This window comes from Pongo abelii, chromosome 2 (assembly GCF_028885655.2).
Source record: "Pongo abelii isolate AG06213 chromosome 2, NHGRI_mPonAbe1-v2.0_pri, whole genome shotgun sequence".
Lineage (NCBI taxonomy): Eukaryota > Metazoa > Chordata > Mammalia > Primates > Hominidae > Pongo > Pongo abelii.
In genome coordinates, this window is record NC_085928.1 from 62,998,751 (window position 1) to 63,014,819 (window position 16,069).

A 16,069-nucleotide genomic window follows, 5' to 3' on the forward strand; every position below is an offset into this window, starting at 1 on the left:
TCAGATGACTTCAATTTATACATATTTTTAATGTTGTGGTGAACAACATCAGTTTCGTCACCAGGGCAGCTGGTGGCATCTAAAGTTGCTGGGCAACATCTTTGCTGTGGGTTTCCAGGCAACGTGCTTTGCATGTGGTCAGAGTTAAAGTTTGTTGTAGTCTAGGGTGTTTGGACTGCTGCAGAAAGGTTTCTTTTGGGTTTTGTTTTGTTCTGTTGTTTTAAAGTTTCAACCATGTTTGTTAATAGTATATTATCAAATGCATAAAATTGCCTACCATAAAGAAATTTTCAGGTCCGAAAAAAAAAATGAGTGGTACTTTTCCAAATATTAAAGTCTATAGAGAGTCAGTTTCACGATAACTATATTTTGAGCCAGTTTTTCTGCTTCTCTGACATTAGCATTTTTCTGCATACATATTTCCCGTTTTTCAAGAAAATCAGTGATACCCTCCCAGCATGTGGTTTGGATGAAATACAAGGCGAAATGAAGAGAGCTTCCTTTAAATGAGCCACTGAGTTCTTTAATCAAGCTGGGTTCAGGCCCTGCTGAGGAAAAATCAAGCCCTTTTTTCATCAAGCAAGGAGCATGCAATTGGAAGAGGGAAACCTCCTAAATACGTAAGAAGTGGATGCATGGCTTTTCTCTGGTACTGGAATGCAGAAGAGCCTGCAAAGCCTGTAGCATAATCTCAGGGGTGTCCATTCCCACTCTGTTGAATCCTGTTTGGGGACTGAGAATCTGGACCTATGCCAGTTGACCTTTTGAATCACTGATTAACTCTTCCAGCCTGTGAAACACCAAAAAAATCTAGTTACAGAAGATGGATTCAACCCCACCTCTCTTGTATCAAACAGATGCAAATGACCCCAGAATATAGCCCCTAAAATAGCCTTCTTCCTTAGGAAAAATCAGGTCATTAACTTACGTACTTTATTGGGTAGTAACATGAAGTTTTAAAATAGTGTTGGATTGGAAGTCAGAAGGACCCTCCCTACCAGTAGATCACCGAATGCATTCAAACTCCTAGTATTTCCCTCATATTAGAGTCCTTCTTCCTTCTAGCTGACCAGAGTCTCATTTATACCTTGGGAGTCATCCGTACTAAACTATGTGTGGCTCAATGAAAATACACTGCTATTTCATGCTTGTTTTCTGATTCACTTCTTCCTACCTAAACATTCTATTTCACTTCTGTTTTTTGCTTTGTTTTTTTTTTCTGAACCTTCATTTCTACTTCAAAATGTCACTCTGAGGTCACCTCTTCTGTGAAAATTGCTTCAATAACTATATACAGGTTCTACTTCCTGTAGTCTCATCTCATCTTGTTTTCCCCTGATAGCATGTCCATACCCTCCAGTCTCTCTGAGGCTCTTCTTTCTTAATTTCAAGATCCTAACCCAGAGCTAGTATATAAAAGCTATTTAATACAAACCTTCCAAATGAACCAAGGAAACTCTTCGTTAAGACCACTATTTTAAGTTAATTTGATGTATGATTTAAGCAAACTTTTTCCTTTTGCTGGGAGTAAGTTTTCACATCTGTAAAACGAGCGTGAACAAGAGGTTCTCAACAATTTCTTCTATGGTAGCCATTAGCCTTGTTCATAAATATTCTGGTGCTCCACCTACCAGGCCCATGTTAGTCTGAAGTATGGCATGATCATGTGACTTTAGTAGAAGTGACATATGCCCCTTGTAAGACATTGCAATGTTCACTCTTTCCTTCTTTCTCCCTCCCTTGTGGTGACTGGAAGAAGGGATTGAGATGGAGCAACGCACCACAATGGACTGTGTCGGATAAATAGCGTGAGTGAAAATGTTTGTTGTTTTTCAGATTTGGGGGTTACTTTTGTTTTGTTTCGTTTTGTTTTGCTTTTTGTTGTTTTATTGAGACGGAGTCTCGCTCTGTCGCCCAGGCTGGAGTGCAGTGGTGCGATCTCGGCTCACTGCAAGCTCCACCTCCCGGGTTCACGCTATTCTCCTGCCTCAGCCTCCTGAGTAACTGGGACTACAGGCGCCGGCCACCACGCCCGGCTAATTTTTTGTATTTTTAGTAGAGACAGGGTTTCACCATGTTAGCGAGGATGGCCTCGATCTCGTGACCTTGTGATCCGCCCGCCTCGGCCTCCCAAAGTGCTGGGATTACAGGCGTGAGCCCCCGCTCCCGGCAGATTTGGGGGTTATTTGTTAACACAGTGTAGCACAGCCTTCGCTGACTAAGTTCAACACTTACATTTCATGATTCTATTTTATTTAAGAGAAAACACACTTCCATTACAAGTCTAATATCAGGCCGTAAAAGCATGGTTTCCAAAAATCGATTACATTAATATGCCCTATAGAAGGGTTATTTTTAAAACAATCAACAACACTTGAAGCACAAGTATGCTTCTATTTAATGACAGGCAATTATAATAAAATAAAAAGACTTCAAAATTAGTTTTATATAAACCATAAAGAGAAATGGGGTATAATAGAGAATATTTTCCTCTTCTGCTTTTAATTTATATCCAGAAAAGATGGTTTAGTTTCTATCTTTTGGAAAACAATGTCGCACATGGACTCAATTTTACTAAAAATGCAGTGTTTGTGTATATTATTTTCCAAGTCATTCCTCTTTCCAAGAAATATGGCTAAGTTTTCCCTTTTTGACTACATTTTCATGATTTCATGTGTTATATGGTAATGTTTTAAATATAAAAGGAATTTTAAAAATATATTTCCTCTAACTTCAAAACTATCACCAAAAAGTTGTACCAATGTCAAAAAATCCAAGTAAATTTTTTTTAAAACTTAGGCTTCCATATGTTTCTAATTTCAGAGGCTAATCATTGAATAGACTGAACAACCAAAAGAACGCTTACATTTTTTCTATTTTATTCAGCAATTTTTATAATGACAAATTGATTTTTAATTTCTTTTACATTTTATTTGAAAATAAATTCATCTGGGGAGATCTTTTTTGGGGTTATCAATGAATTAGATCTTGCTTTCCACTGGTTGTAAAACTTTTCCTTTTTCTAACCTAGACTCCGATAGCCAAGAATGAAATTGCTATGATGCTTTGACTGTCAGTATTTATCCGAGACATTTCAGATCCTCACTTTTCTTTAGGCTAACCATTAACAAAGCACTTCTATTTTTATTCTAGAATCTGAATCACACTGCTTCTTTGTGTACTAAGGTTTAAGGAGGCACAGACCATAAAGACAGCTCTTTGACCTAACAAGCTGACTTCAAACTCTATAGGTTCAGCCAACCAGTCAAGTATCCTTGGAGAATTACTTACTCTTTGGAAATGTTAGGTTCCATTTTTACAAATATGAGTACTGATCATTATCTGCCTCAGGCATTTGTTATTAGAGATCAATGGGATGTGCCATTTAATTCCAGAACTATAAGTTCTATAAAGGTGTGCTGCTTGGCTCCTTCCGTAGTCCCAGTATTCACCATGCCTCATATAGGGGAACCCTTGTATGATACATGTTGAGTCAATGATTGTATAATCATTTGAATCAAAGGAGTTAATAATGGATCAATGCTTGAATAAAACTTTTTATAATATTTAAAATATTGGATAAGCTCTACAAGTGATAGTTATAATTATGACTATGTCATGATACAATATTTACTTTTACTCTTAAATTCTCCCAAGATTTTATAGTTTGGCACTTTTATAAAAATGTTTCCAACCTGGAAAACATAGTGAGACTGTGTCTCTACAAATAATAATAAAAAATTAGCCAGCTGTGGTGGTGTGCACCTGTGATTTCAGCTACTCAGGAGGCTGAGGTAGGAGGATCACTTGAACCCAGGCAGTTGAGACTTCAGTGAGCTGTGATCATGCCACTGCACTCCAGCCTGTGTGACAGAGTGAGACCCAATCTCTCACTCTCTCTCGATAGATAGATAGATAGATAGATAGTTAGTTAGATAGATAGATAGATAGATAGATGATAGATAGATAGATCAATTTTTATGTTTTTGATAAACCATATTGCTAAGGCCTAAGATCATGGACTATTGTAAAGAAAACCCTTATAGAACTTTCAAGAAAAGCCACTCATTATTTTCTGTATTCTATGTCAGTCCACAAAGATTGTTATCATCTTTACTTTCAGGATTTACATTACTTTAGAGATGTCTATTTAATTGATTTAAATGAAAATGTAAGTATTGATAATATATTCTGTGTATGATGCTTTTAGACATATAATCTACAGATTTATTTTCTTCATGTGACCCACACTCATTCTCTCTGTCTGTCTGTCTCTGTCTTTCCCTCTCTCTCTCTCTCTCTCTCTCTCTGTTTCTTTCTCTCTCCTCTTATAAGCATCCTTCTAGAGACTAGAGGAGAGTTTGACAAGATCACCCTATGGAAAAAGCATCAGCACATAGCCACACATGTTCTTTACCTCATGGTGTTGGCCATTTCACTTGTGGACTATAAATACTTAAACACTGAATAACACACCCCTCCTGAAGTTGACCTCTTCTGTAGACTGAGTTGCTTGGCTCAGGAATTTTGCTATTCCCTATGAAGTACTGTGATGAGCCAAAAAAGTAATGAGCAGAACTTTGAAATTCCCTCCTGGTTCATGCTAAATGAGGATAGCAGAGCAAAGGCAACTCTTTGTGATGCAAGACAAATCCAAAAACCTGTAGCTACACTATGCTCCCCATGCCCAAGCCCAAAATGATTAGTAAAACTGCTTACAAATCTGGAGAAGAAAAATGGCAAAGGAACCAGACAATGTATGCATTTTTTGTCACCACACATATGTTTACAAATGATCCACATTTATTTGTATGCTTGAATTTTATCATTTTATGCTATTCCAGTAGTATTTGCCAGTGTGGTCATACCTGGGTATCTTTGTTTCACTGTTCAATGGAGCAAACTCTAATTACAAGTTTTCAGAACTTTTTGCACCAGCTAACTTGGCTAGTACTATAAAAAGACGTTTACAAGTCACTTGAAGAAACATATTTCTATTCTGTAAGTAAACTAGCAAAACTCCCCAGCAACATACTGGAGACTTACAGGTAAGAAGAATGAAGGATCTCAGGTTATTCTAGTCCAAGATTCCTTTAGGGAAAAGCATATAAATGTTTTTAACAGATCCACACTTCTAAGTTATTTCTTCATTTATTGTTCTTGGTTACCTGGCTCAAACGCATTAAAGTAGCTCTTCAGGATGAGGATGGTGTCTGGAGTCTGGCTGTCTGAAGCAGAAGGAAGAATCAAAATTCTTCTCAGAGGCCCTAAAAAAACATATTAATAAAATAAAGGCTTTTATTTTTATAATAAATGAAAGGAGCCTTTTGTTTATGACCCATAAATATATTTTCACTGCTGCCAAAATATCTGGCACATAGGAGGCACTTAAGGAATATTTGAAGAATGAATGACTGAATGAAAGAACGCATATTACCTGGCTAATTGATTAAGCAGAATTTCAGGATTCATTGATAATTTATTCATTTTTACATCAAACAATTTGTGAATAACTTTAGATCTTATCAATTTCAACCTTTTCATTTTGATGAAGAATTTGATGCCCAGAGATTTTCAGTGCCAGCTGCTTATTCTGAGAGAGACAAGCACTCTGAGGGGCTTGGGGTGTTCTTCCGGAGAAATATACCAGCCTGTGGCATCGTAAAAAGTAAGAGCTAGACACAATGCTGGTGAACCAATTTGCTCCAGGTTACAAATCAACTACTTTCAAATTTGTAAAAATCCAATTATCTTGTGGCTCTAGTCTAGTTATTTTCTTCTCGTGCCAGTTGTGGCCCAATTTTGCAAGGAGAAATTCTTCTTTAAAAAAAAACCTTTAAACAAACCTCCTTTTTGCTCTTCCTCTCACTTAGACCACAAATCCAGAATCAGTCTGAACCTTTATTCTGCTCTAAGAAACATACTTTCCAACCGCTCCCTGCTTTTCTTCCTTAACAAGTTTCTCCAAGTCTTTTCTCAGACCATATTTCGAATGTCAGTTCTTCCTCCAGCTAGTAATTCAGTCAACAAGTATTTAATGAGAGTCTGGTCTTATGTGCACTAATTTGCAATGCTCACAATCTTTCCTGCTCAAACATCTGAATTTGGGTAAGTTCTGTGAGGAAGTTTATAAAAGGCCAGGAACCCTCAGTCCACTCCATCAGCTAAAACAAGTATGTTGTATTCTCATACTAGATTTTGTTACCTCCTGGAAGTAGAGCAAGAAATAAGAGAATCATCTCTGCCAATCTTAATATCCAACGACTTGCCTTAATCTCTAAATCCACACTTCATATAGTCAATACAGTCTTGTATTGACCTAGTACATTCTTGTTCTCCAAAGTAACGTAAAAAATGTTTTTTATCTGTAATCCCAGCACTTTGGGAGGCTGAGGAGGGTGGATCACAAGGCCAGGAGATCGAGACCACGGTGAAACCCCATCTCTACTAAAAAAAAAAAAACAAAAAAAATACAAAAAATTAGCCGGGCGCAGTGGCAGGTGCCTGTAGTCACAGCTACTCAGGAGGCTGAGGCAGGAGAATGTCGTGAACCCGGGAGGTGGAGCTTGCAGTGAGCCGAGATCGCGCCACTGCACTCCAACCTGGGCGACAGAGTGAGACTCCGTCTCAAAAAAAAAAAATGTTTTTTAAACCTGGATTTAGGACATATGTTTAAATCTAAGCAGTTTGGAGAAAAAATAGATAACGTGCTTTGCCTATTTCCCAATTGTTTTATATAAAATAAAAGTCAAAGAATTTAGCCTTCTTTTAGTTAACAAGTACTACCTGCCTGTTTTCTCCATGAATGTAGAAAACCAGCTGTACCCAGGCAGTACGAAAGATTCAAATTTGACATTTTGTTTTCCCAAGTATTTAGCAAGTGAATATGCACAAGAATTGTCAATCCATGAAGAAAGAAAAAATGTCTAAATGTTTCAAAATAGATAAGTAGATTCTAGGAAGGGGAGTTAAAAATAACATGGAATTGTACCAATTTGCCAGATTAATGGACATGAATGAGATACGTTCACATCCAAAACCCCCTATATTTTTCTAACAGTACTCAGAGCAAAAAGAGACTCTTTTCACTTGGTTCTGGCGGCTGAAGGTAATATGTACATATAAAGTGAAAATTCTATAGGCTGATAAACATAAAGCTCTGGTCTGAACCCATTCAAAGAGAATCATAACTCAAGACGGTATCCAACCAAAATAATGGTTCCATGTAGATTCATTTCACCCTATTTAAATGAAAGAGATGAAAATATCTAGAACTTCAATCTTCTGTAAATATTTCCAAGTAAGGGAAATATTTAAAACAATGATTACTAAAACATTTGAGATTTTCCTACTTGATTTAAATGTATAATTCTATGTGGTGTTTCATCTGGGAATGCAATAAGACTGTGAGGAACTTATTAAAGCAAATGGCAGCTAAGTACTACCTATCATAAAACAAAGGCCAAAGGCTGTGGAATCCATGACCTTGGTCTCTTACCAACAATTCCTCAGCTAGATACTATAACTTTATGCCACATGAAAGGATTATGGAGTGATTCCTCACATATCTTTTTACCTTTGACTAAAGTATAAGGAGTCTTGAATCAATCATAGACAACTCCAAATCATTACTTATTTGGTATACTCCTACATGTTTAGTGAGACTATATTAGTCTCACTAAAAGAATGGAAAATTTTAATTCTGACCTAGCTTCAGTAGTGATTCATCATTTTAAATTCTTTGGAAAGCAAAATAGGGTAAAACAAATAAATAAACCAAAACATTTGCAAGGGATCTGGTGTGATAAATACACGCTGAGTAACAATTGATGAAATTGTTCCTCCACACTGGTTGCTGACTGAATTTTCTGGTACTCCTTGAGTATCTAGGAAAGAGTATAGGTCTTGATCATTATGGGTTACCAGGTGTCATCATTAATGTTTTTCAAGTGTTTAATGCAAACTTTTTTTGCACGCTGAAAAAGTATGCTGTTTAAGTGGGCAGGTGTCTTTATGTGTCCTTATGTCTTTATGTGTGTTATTTTTAGAGGAAATAATTGCAGAAAATATAGAAAATTAATACTGAGTATTCCCGGGTAGAATATGTCTCCTCTATCTATGAAAATATCAAGAATAATATAGTAGAATAAAATAATTCTTTCCAAAGACGTCCATATGTTAATCTCTGAAACCTGTGAATATGTTACCTTATGTGGCAAAAGGGATTTTGCAAACATGATTAAGTTAAGGATCTTGACATAGGGAGATTAACCTTAATTATCTGGATGGGCCCAGTGTAATCATACCTGTCCTTATAAGAGGAATTTAGGATAATCAGAGTCAGAGAAGGAGATGTGAGGATGAAAGCAGTGTCAGAGAGATTTGAAGATACTGCATTACTGACTTCAAAGATGAAAAGTCTGCAAGACAAGGAATGCAGATTGCCTCTAGAAATGGAAAGAAGCAAGGAAGAGATTAGTCTCTAGAGTCCAGAAGGAATATAGCCCTTGCTTGTAGCCCATAAAACCCTTTCAGACTTCTGACCTCCAGAGCTGTGAGATAATAAATTTGTGTTGTTTTTAAGCTCCTAAGTTGGTAGTAATGAGATACAGCATCAATAGGAAACTAATGCAAATGGGTTTATAAAGAGAGAAATCTCTGGAGCTAGATTGTTTGGGTTTGAACCCACATCTGTGTGTGATATTGATCAATTTAATTTTTCTGTTTCAGTTTCTTCATCAGAATAGGAATAATAATGGTAATTATTTCATAGGGTTGAGGCAAGGACTAAATTAACTAATATAAGTGAAACATAAATATGAGTCTGGAATGAAGAAATTACTGTATATGTATTATGCATTATGTTTAGAATTGGAGCAGCAGGCATATCTGAGAGTTAATCAGTAACTCTTGTTTGTTTGTGTTTGTTGTTGTTGTTGTTGTTGTTGTTTTGGTCTCGTTGCCCAGACTAGAGTGCAGTGGCATGATCTCGGCTCATCGCAACCTCTGCCTCCCGGGTTCAAGCGATTCTCCTGCCTCAGCCTCCCAAGTAGCTGGGATTACAGGCATGCACCACCACACCCGGCTAATTTTGTATTTTTAGTAGAGACGGGGTTTCTCCATGTTGGTCAGGCTGCTCTCGAACTCCCGACCTCGGTGATCTGCCTGCCTCGGCCTCCCAAAGTGCTGGGATTACAGGTGTGAGCCACCACACTTGGCCATTAATCGATAACTCTTACATAGCTCCCACATAGCTGCCACCTGCTCAGTTGATACATGAATGGCAGCTTGGTCTATTGGCAAAGTGACTTTCTGTCTACAGTGTATGGAAATACATGGCCTCCTACTCCATTATTTTCCTGTTTTGCTGGTATAGTTCATGACCTATTTCCAACTCTAAAGAAGGATAAGGGGTCATTTCAAATCATTCTGAGGCAAGAGTCAAAGGAATTAAGTTCAAGATTCCAAAATTAAATCAATAGAAGGCTAGTGCAATAAAAGGCAACCTGGGACCAAATATAAAGTCAGAGTCACAAATGATGTCAGATTTGAGCAGCATTGATGATATCAGATTTTGCTGCTTGATTCAAGGTTTAAGGCGGAAGATGACAGAGCAGGAGACAATTCATGGGAGAGACTGAACATATGGAAGTCTATATAAATTTACCAAACCAGAGTTTGAGGTTATGGAATTTCCCTAATCTACTTTTAATCCAGAAATCTCTCCAGAGATTCAAGTACCTCTTTCTAATAGTCAACCAGTCATCTCTTCGTATCTCCTCCCCATAGTCCTTATCTTGCTTGATTAATGATACTAACATTCCATACAGAAACTGGAAACTATCATCAACCTCTCCCTCATAGCTAATATCTAACTGGCCAAATCCCATCAATTCTACATGTCAAGTAAACCTCAATTTGTCTTCTGTCTCCACCCCCATGGTTTAGGCCCTAATAGTTTCTCACTAGCTTCCTAAACGGTCTGTCTGCTTCTATTGTCACCAGGTTTCAACTAATCCTATACACTCTGCCTAAACTATCTTCATGAAGTTTGAATTTGTTCATGCCTTTCTTATGTTTAAAATATTTTGATAAATTTTTTTCAACTATAGAACGAAACCAAAATTTCTTAGCAAAGACTTTTATGTTCTAGCTAGATCTGCTCTTTCCATTGTCGTGGCTCTGTTTACTAATTCTTAGGTGCCAGTCATCTGTGAACTATCTCTTGATCCTACCCAAGCGCAGAGTTATTTTTCATGCTCCCATATTTTTGCATATACTCTTCGTTTCCCTAAATGCACCTCATCTATTATTCACCTGACATATTCTTATTCATCTTTCAAACTTTGCTTAAATGTTATCACATTGACAAATAACGTGAAGCCTTTTCTTAGTGCAGAGTGTTTGCTGCATGTGTGTGTTCATAGCAGGTATGAAGCTCAGTAAGTGTGGAAGAACTTGTGGGAGAAGCATTCTTTCTTTTTCTGTGACATGAATTAATTTTACTTTCAGCTCTCATTTTGCCATTGTAGCAGAAAATTGTCCTAAATTAATTTGGGCTTCCTGCTTCTTTTTCTGAGGCTGGGTGTAAATTCTAGGAGACTCAGGTAATTCCAAGTACTTAGGGACAGGTGTTGTGCTGAATCCCTATTAACCACAATAGGGAAGGTACCAGGTTCAAGAGGTGGAAGAAGAGGTGCAGAGTCAGCAAACGAGTCATGGGTGTTTTTTTTTTTAGGGGGTTACATACAGGGTAGACAGTCCAATGGCAGCAGGCTGAAGAGGAGAACCACCTTACGTACAGAAATGGTATCATGACAGCAGGCAGGACAAGACATCTGCCTTACATACCATCCGGTGGAGATGTGCTGGACAAGATAACCGCAGGGCCCAGTGGACACAGTGGTAGGCTGGGCAGGAAAATGGCAACAACATGCAGTTTATAGAGCATTTTTACTTGACACCCTCCCTTTGACGATCTCACCTGGCAACCTTCATCCAACCCAAAACTCAGGGCTTCAATCCTCTGTGTGGCCTGTGTTCCAGTGGATGAGACAGGGGCTGAGTCGTTCCTCATATACAAGGAATGAATCTCCGGGTTGACCACTCCACACATTCCGGTGTGTCTGCCATACAGGGCCATCCTAAGGGTATGTTTAACTTTTTGCTCTCAGGTTCGTTTACCCTACCCTCCACTCCAGCATACCCTTGAATGGCCGTCACATTCTTATCACGCCAGTGGTCCGTGATTTCCCTGGGGCCAGGTATGTAAAGGAGCCTAGCAGTAGATGCCAGCAACAATATAAACTACAACAACAAATACAATGATAATCATAAAGCACTTCCAAATGCTTGGAAGTTCATCCTGGATGTGCCATGGCAGGCCTGTGGTGGAGGAGAGGGGAAGCTCTCTGCAGGCCCAACAGTCTACTTTGTTCTAGAGAAAGGCCACCATCTGTGCCCAGTTGGTAAAGAGGTTTGCTGTACACCATCTATGGGTGGAAGGTGAGATGTTTAGTGGGTATAAGAAAGGGCACTCAAGAGCAGTCAAGATACAGGAAGTTATTTCATTCTGAGAGCACCACGCCTGGCAGAGGACTTGTACTGGTTTATGATACCAAATGGATTAGCCCCCCTCTGCACTGCAGGAGGCCAGAATAAGACACCAGGGGCACCAAAGTGTTCCACAATAAGAGGATGATTGTTCTAAAACAAGAGAATGATCATCCCCCTGCACAAGAGAGGACCAGGATCCACCATCCCAGAAGTACGAAGGGAAGTAGGGTGCAAAACAACTATGACCTGTATATCCTGTTCTAGGCCTTTTCCATATGGAGCAGAAAAAACAAACCATGGCTGGTTTGCCACTTCCGGGACCATGTAATGATGGGCTCCGTGGTGGGTCGCTCCTGTGGCAAGGGCAATAGTAGGTTACTTTGAGTCCCAGGGTCGGGCAAAGGTGAGTCAGGAATTGGACCCAGTCCCTCTTCTATGAAGGAAGGAATCCACAGAGGTCTAGTGGCCTCCATAAAAGACTGTCCTTCAGTTGTCACATAGGTGAAAGGGTCAAGCATCCAATGGAGCTTTGCATTCAAGAGGCTACCAGTCAATGTGCTCCTCTGTTGCAGGCCTGCATGCCATCTGGCCACAGTCTGTGTCTGAGCATTCCCAGACCTCAGTCTCTGGGAAAGCATTCTTGAGCCAACCTGTCATGGAGTACTGGGTATGCACCAGCACCAGGACCCCCTCTACAGTGTCCTCTACCTGCTGCAAAGCACAATATGCAGCTCAGAGTTCTTGCTCCATGGCACCATAATCCACCTTCAGCCGCCTTCCATAGTAGGGACCAGAATCCTGAATTCACCCATTTATGTCTTTGCCACAGGCCCCACTCAAACCTCTCAGGGGCTTGGGCTATGCCAAATTCACAAGGCTATCCCTGCACTGGAACCCTCAAGGCTTTTATTTATTTCACTGCGACTTGTAGCTTGTTCAAAGACCTCATCCTCTTTTGTGGACCCATCCCATGGGCCACTTCCTGACTAAGTGCTATGGGGGCCTAAGGAGTTGGGCCAAATGGGGAATAGAAGGATGCCAATACCATAAGAGGCCTGAGAAAACTCTCAACTGCTTTGGTGTGGTAGGACATGGGTAGGCCTGAACCTTACCCATAACGGCAGACTGAAAGACTTTGCTGTTACCTGACCAGATGACACCCAAGTATTTGTCCCTGAGCCTGGACCTTGGACTTTGTCTGTGATGACCACCTATCCTCTGTTGGGGCAGCTGGGTAGGGCTTGCAGTTTGTGAGCTGGACTCTGAAGTTAGCATGATATCATCAATGTGATGGAAAACATGTAACTCCCCCAGGTGGTATCCATGGGGCAAGAAAGTAAAGGTCCAGTGCAAATTGGCCTTGACTCCCTGGGGCAGAGGAGATGCTGAAGAAGGCATTGGCTAAATCCATAATAAAAGAGTAGGTGGCCGGCCCTCTCCTACTCCTATGTTCATCAGAAGGCAGGCAATACTGGGTGCAGCTCCATACATTGGGGAGGACCATCTTATTCAATTCCTGGTAACCTACTTTCATTCTCCATAGGTATCTGCACAGGCCTACAGGGCTGTGGTATTGTCTGTCTTCTGGCCTTATAATGCCTACCCAAGCTAATTCCTTAATGCTCCCCTCATTCCTCTGTCTTCTCCATCTATATCCTCCCTCCCAGGTTGAGAGGATTAGTAGGAAAAGAGGTTATTTTCCTTTCATGTATTTTTAATCTGTATTTCAACTCTTCTTCATTCCCTCACGGCCTTAAGTATCTACAAAGCAAAGCCACAATAAAATTCCAGCTTTTTTTTTTTTTTTTTTTGGTTATTGTTTCGATCGTTGTTGTGGCTGTTGTGGTCATTGTGTTTCTGTTTTGATGCTTCCCTTTGGAAGGAGTGAACGTAGCAGTCTATCCGCAGGAGCGGGGAGAAAGAGAAAGAATAAATCCAGGTGGGAAAGACAAATGGAAATATATCTTTACTGTATTATCCTCTTCCACACCACAATTGACATAGAAGCCAAAGACAGAGTCCAAAACCACTAATTTCTGCTGTGGCTGTTGTTAAGACAATTTGCAAAGCAGAAGAAGTTAGTCTTTAGACATCATATCTTTCCAATTTTTTCATCAACTTTTGCTTTCTTCTCATTTTAGTTCACTCATTTCCTCCTTAATCCATCAAAATATGTTATCAAGAAAGCTTCATTTAGCAGTTATTTTCTATTAATATATGACTCTAATAGTAGTATGTTTAAAACAGTTGATTTTTGCATGTTAACCTCATCAACATTACAGAACTTATAGTCATATGCTAAAATGGGAGGGGGTAGGGAGGTATTTTAAGGCAAACATACATTCTGATTATCAAAAAAAAAATAGATCTGTTTCTTTTGTCTATGATGCTTTCAGGGGCCAGACCAAGAAGCTAGCTAAGAAAACAGACATACATGAGACTATACCAAATTTTGTTGTCTGGTTGTAGGCAATCAGAAAATATAATTGCTAGTAATTCTGTCTTTGACTAATTTGTTATCCAGTTGTGCCAGGGGTCGCTTTGGGTTCAGTTACTCATCATAATTTGCAAGAATAATTTTGTGGGTCTTCTTCAACTGCCAAGTATCAGCTGCCAGGTTTGATTTACATAGTTACAGAAGATAATATCATTTTAAAAATTATTACCATGTGAATGTTTATGCATAAATCTTTTTTTACTATCTTCGTAAAATGATACATCTTAAATATATCAAACATTATTTTTTTAAGTACATGGGGAGATAGTAAACTGAAAATTATCAACTTTCTGACAAAATTATGTGCCTAAAGATGCAATTGTAGGCATTGTCCAGTCTTAGGACAAAATTTTACTTTCATAGGAAAAGAAACTAAATATTGTGAATATTCAGCAATGTGTATATTAATATTTCTAGTCCTTTATTAAAGTTGCTAAACATTAAATGTTTTTAAAAATGAATAAAGACTATATATAATTTACACCAAATAAATACTTCGGTATTTAAACATTTTAAATTGTCTTTCCCAAATTTAGAGGCCAAGGGCAACTTTTTGTTTTTTGCATAAGGCCAAGAACAAAACCTTGAAATAGACCCAAACCATTTGAGGGTTTAAATATCTTGTTTTTTCAGCTGTGCATTCTAGAAGAGCCTACAGATACCTAACAGTGTACACTTTAAAGATTTCACTGAAAGGAAAAATATTGTATTTTATGATAGAAAACTACTTTTGGTAAATATGGATGTAAATGAAAACAGAAGATGCACTTTGCACTTCAGAGTTTAACTGAAAGGGAAGTTTGATTTACAAAATTCTTTTTTTTTAAGTCATCTAATTTTGACTTGAATGTCTTCCACTTGCATTTGCCTTTTTGTCTGTGCTTCATGATTCCTTTCTCTTAATCCATAGTTCAGGTACTGTGACTATTGAAAAGTTTTTGAATGTTAAATTGAGTCCAGTGTTCGTGGACTTAAATGTTCTCTTCCCCTGATTCACCACCTGTTCGGCCAAAGCTGTTCCACTCAAAAGACAGAAACATACATTGGTTCTCATATAGCTTCCACACTTAGTAAAAATATTAACATGCTCTATTTCCCGTCTTCAACAGAGGAATTCAAATCACTTACCAAACAAATTTATGAGTAGGTACTATTTCATTCAGAAGGCTAGTTACCTGGAGTAAAAACAGGTTGCCTTATCCTGGTAGTTTTCCCTTATTGCTTGACACTGGCCAACCAGCTGGAAGCTTATATTTGCCACAGGGTGATACAAAGTCGTCAAATGATACGTAAACTGCCAGGGCCCTACTCAGTTTAATTTCCAAAACTGACTAGGCATTACCTGGAAGACACTAGGAACACACATAGATAAGTAAATACTGGATTTATGTTGCTTTAAATTGGGATTAATATTTTCAAAACAAGCGTTATAGTTTTCTGGATGTGTACTTGGTTTTATAAGATTGCTAATATTGGCTTTTAACATTGGCTATTACAATTTTTGTTACAGGAGAAAATTCAAAGAAGACAATATTTCATTGACATTTTAAATTATATTTGTACTACATATATATTTCTATACACATACACAAAGAGAGAATGGCATTTAGTTATTGTGTGATGCAATATTTTGTCCACTAGATGGGTCTCACTTTCATATTTTTCAAAACAAGACACCTATTTTTCTGTATTCATTCTGATTGGCCTCACAGAGTTGCCTGTTGGAGTTAGAAAGAATACCTAACCAATGCTCTTCAAAAGTGCTAAGAAGTTGCAAAACAACAACAACAACAACAACAACAAAAGACCACCGACTGTTACAACTGTTACTAACTGGAAGAGACTAAAACAAATATCAAAACGCAATGCTGGAGCCAGAATCCAAATCTGGAACAAAAGAAAAAATTAACTGGACAACTGGTGAAATCTGAGTAATGTGTGGAATTTAGTTAATAGTAAGTACAAATACTAATTTCCTGATTTTGATCATTGTACTGTGGTTATGGTACAATTACC

At 38.4% G+C, this 16,069-nt stretch overlaps 1 long non-coding RNA gene across 1 annotated transcript in view; it reads right to left on the minus strand.

Annotated features, from left to right (window-relative positions):
* Positions 1 to 645: 645 nt before the first annotated feature.
* Positions 646 to 16,069, minus strand: part of LOC129058517 (uncharacterized) — a 29,912-nt gene continuing 14,488 nt past the window's right edge. The window contains exons 2-4 of the long non-coding RNA XR_008523667.2: positions 15,229 to 15,405; positions 5,169 to 5,267; positions 646 to 790 (exon numbers count right to left, since the gene is read on the minus strand). This is a non-coding gene — a long non-coding RNA (uncharacterized LOC129058517). The remainder of the gene's footprint in view (positions 791 to 5,168; positions 5,268 to 15,228; positions 15,406 to 16,069) is intronic.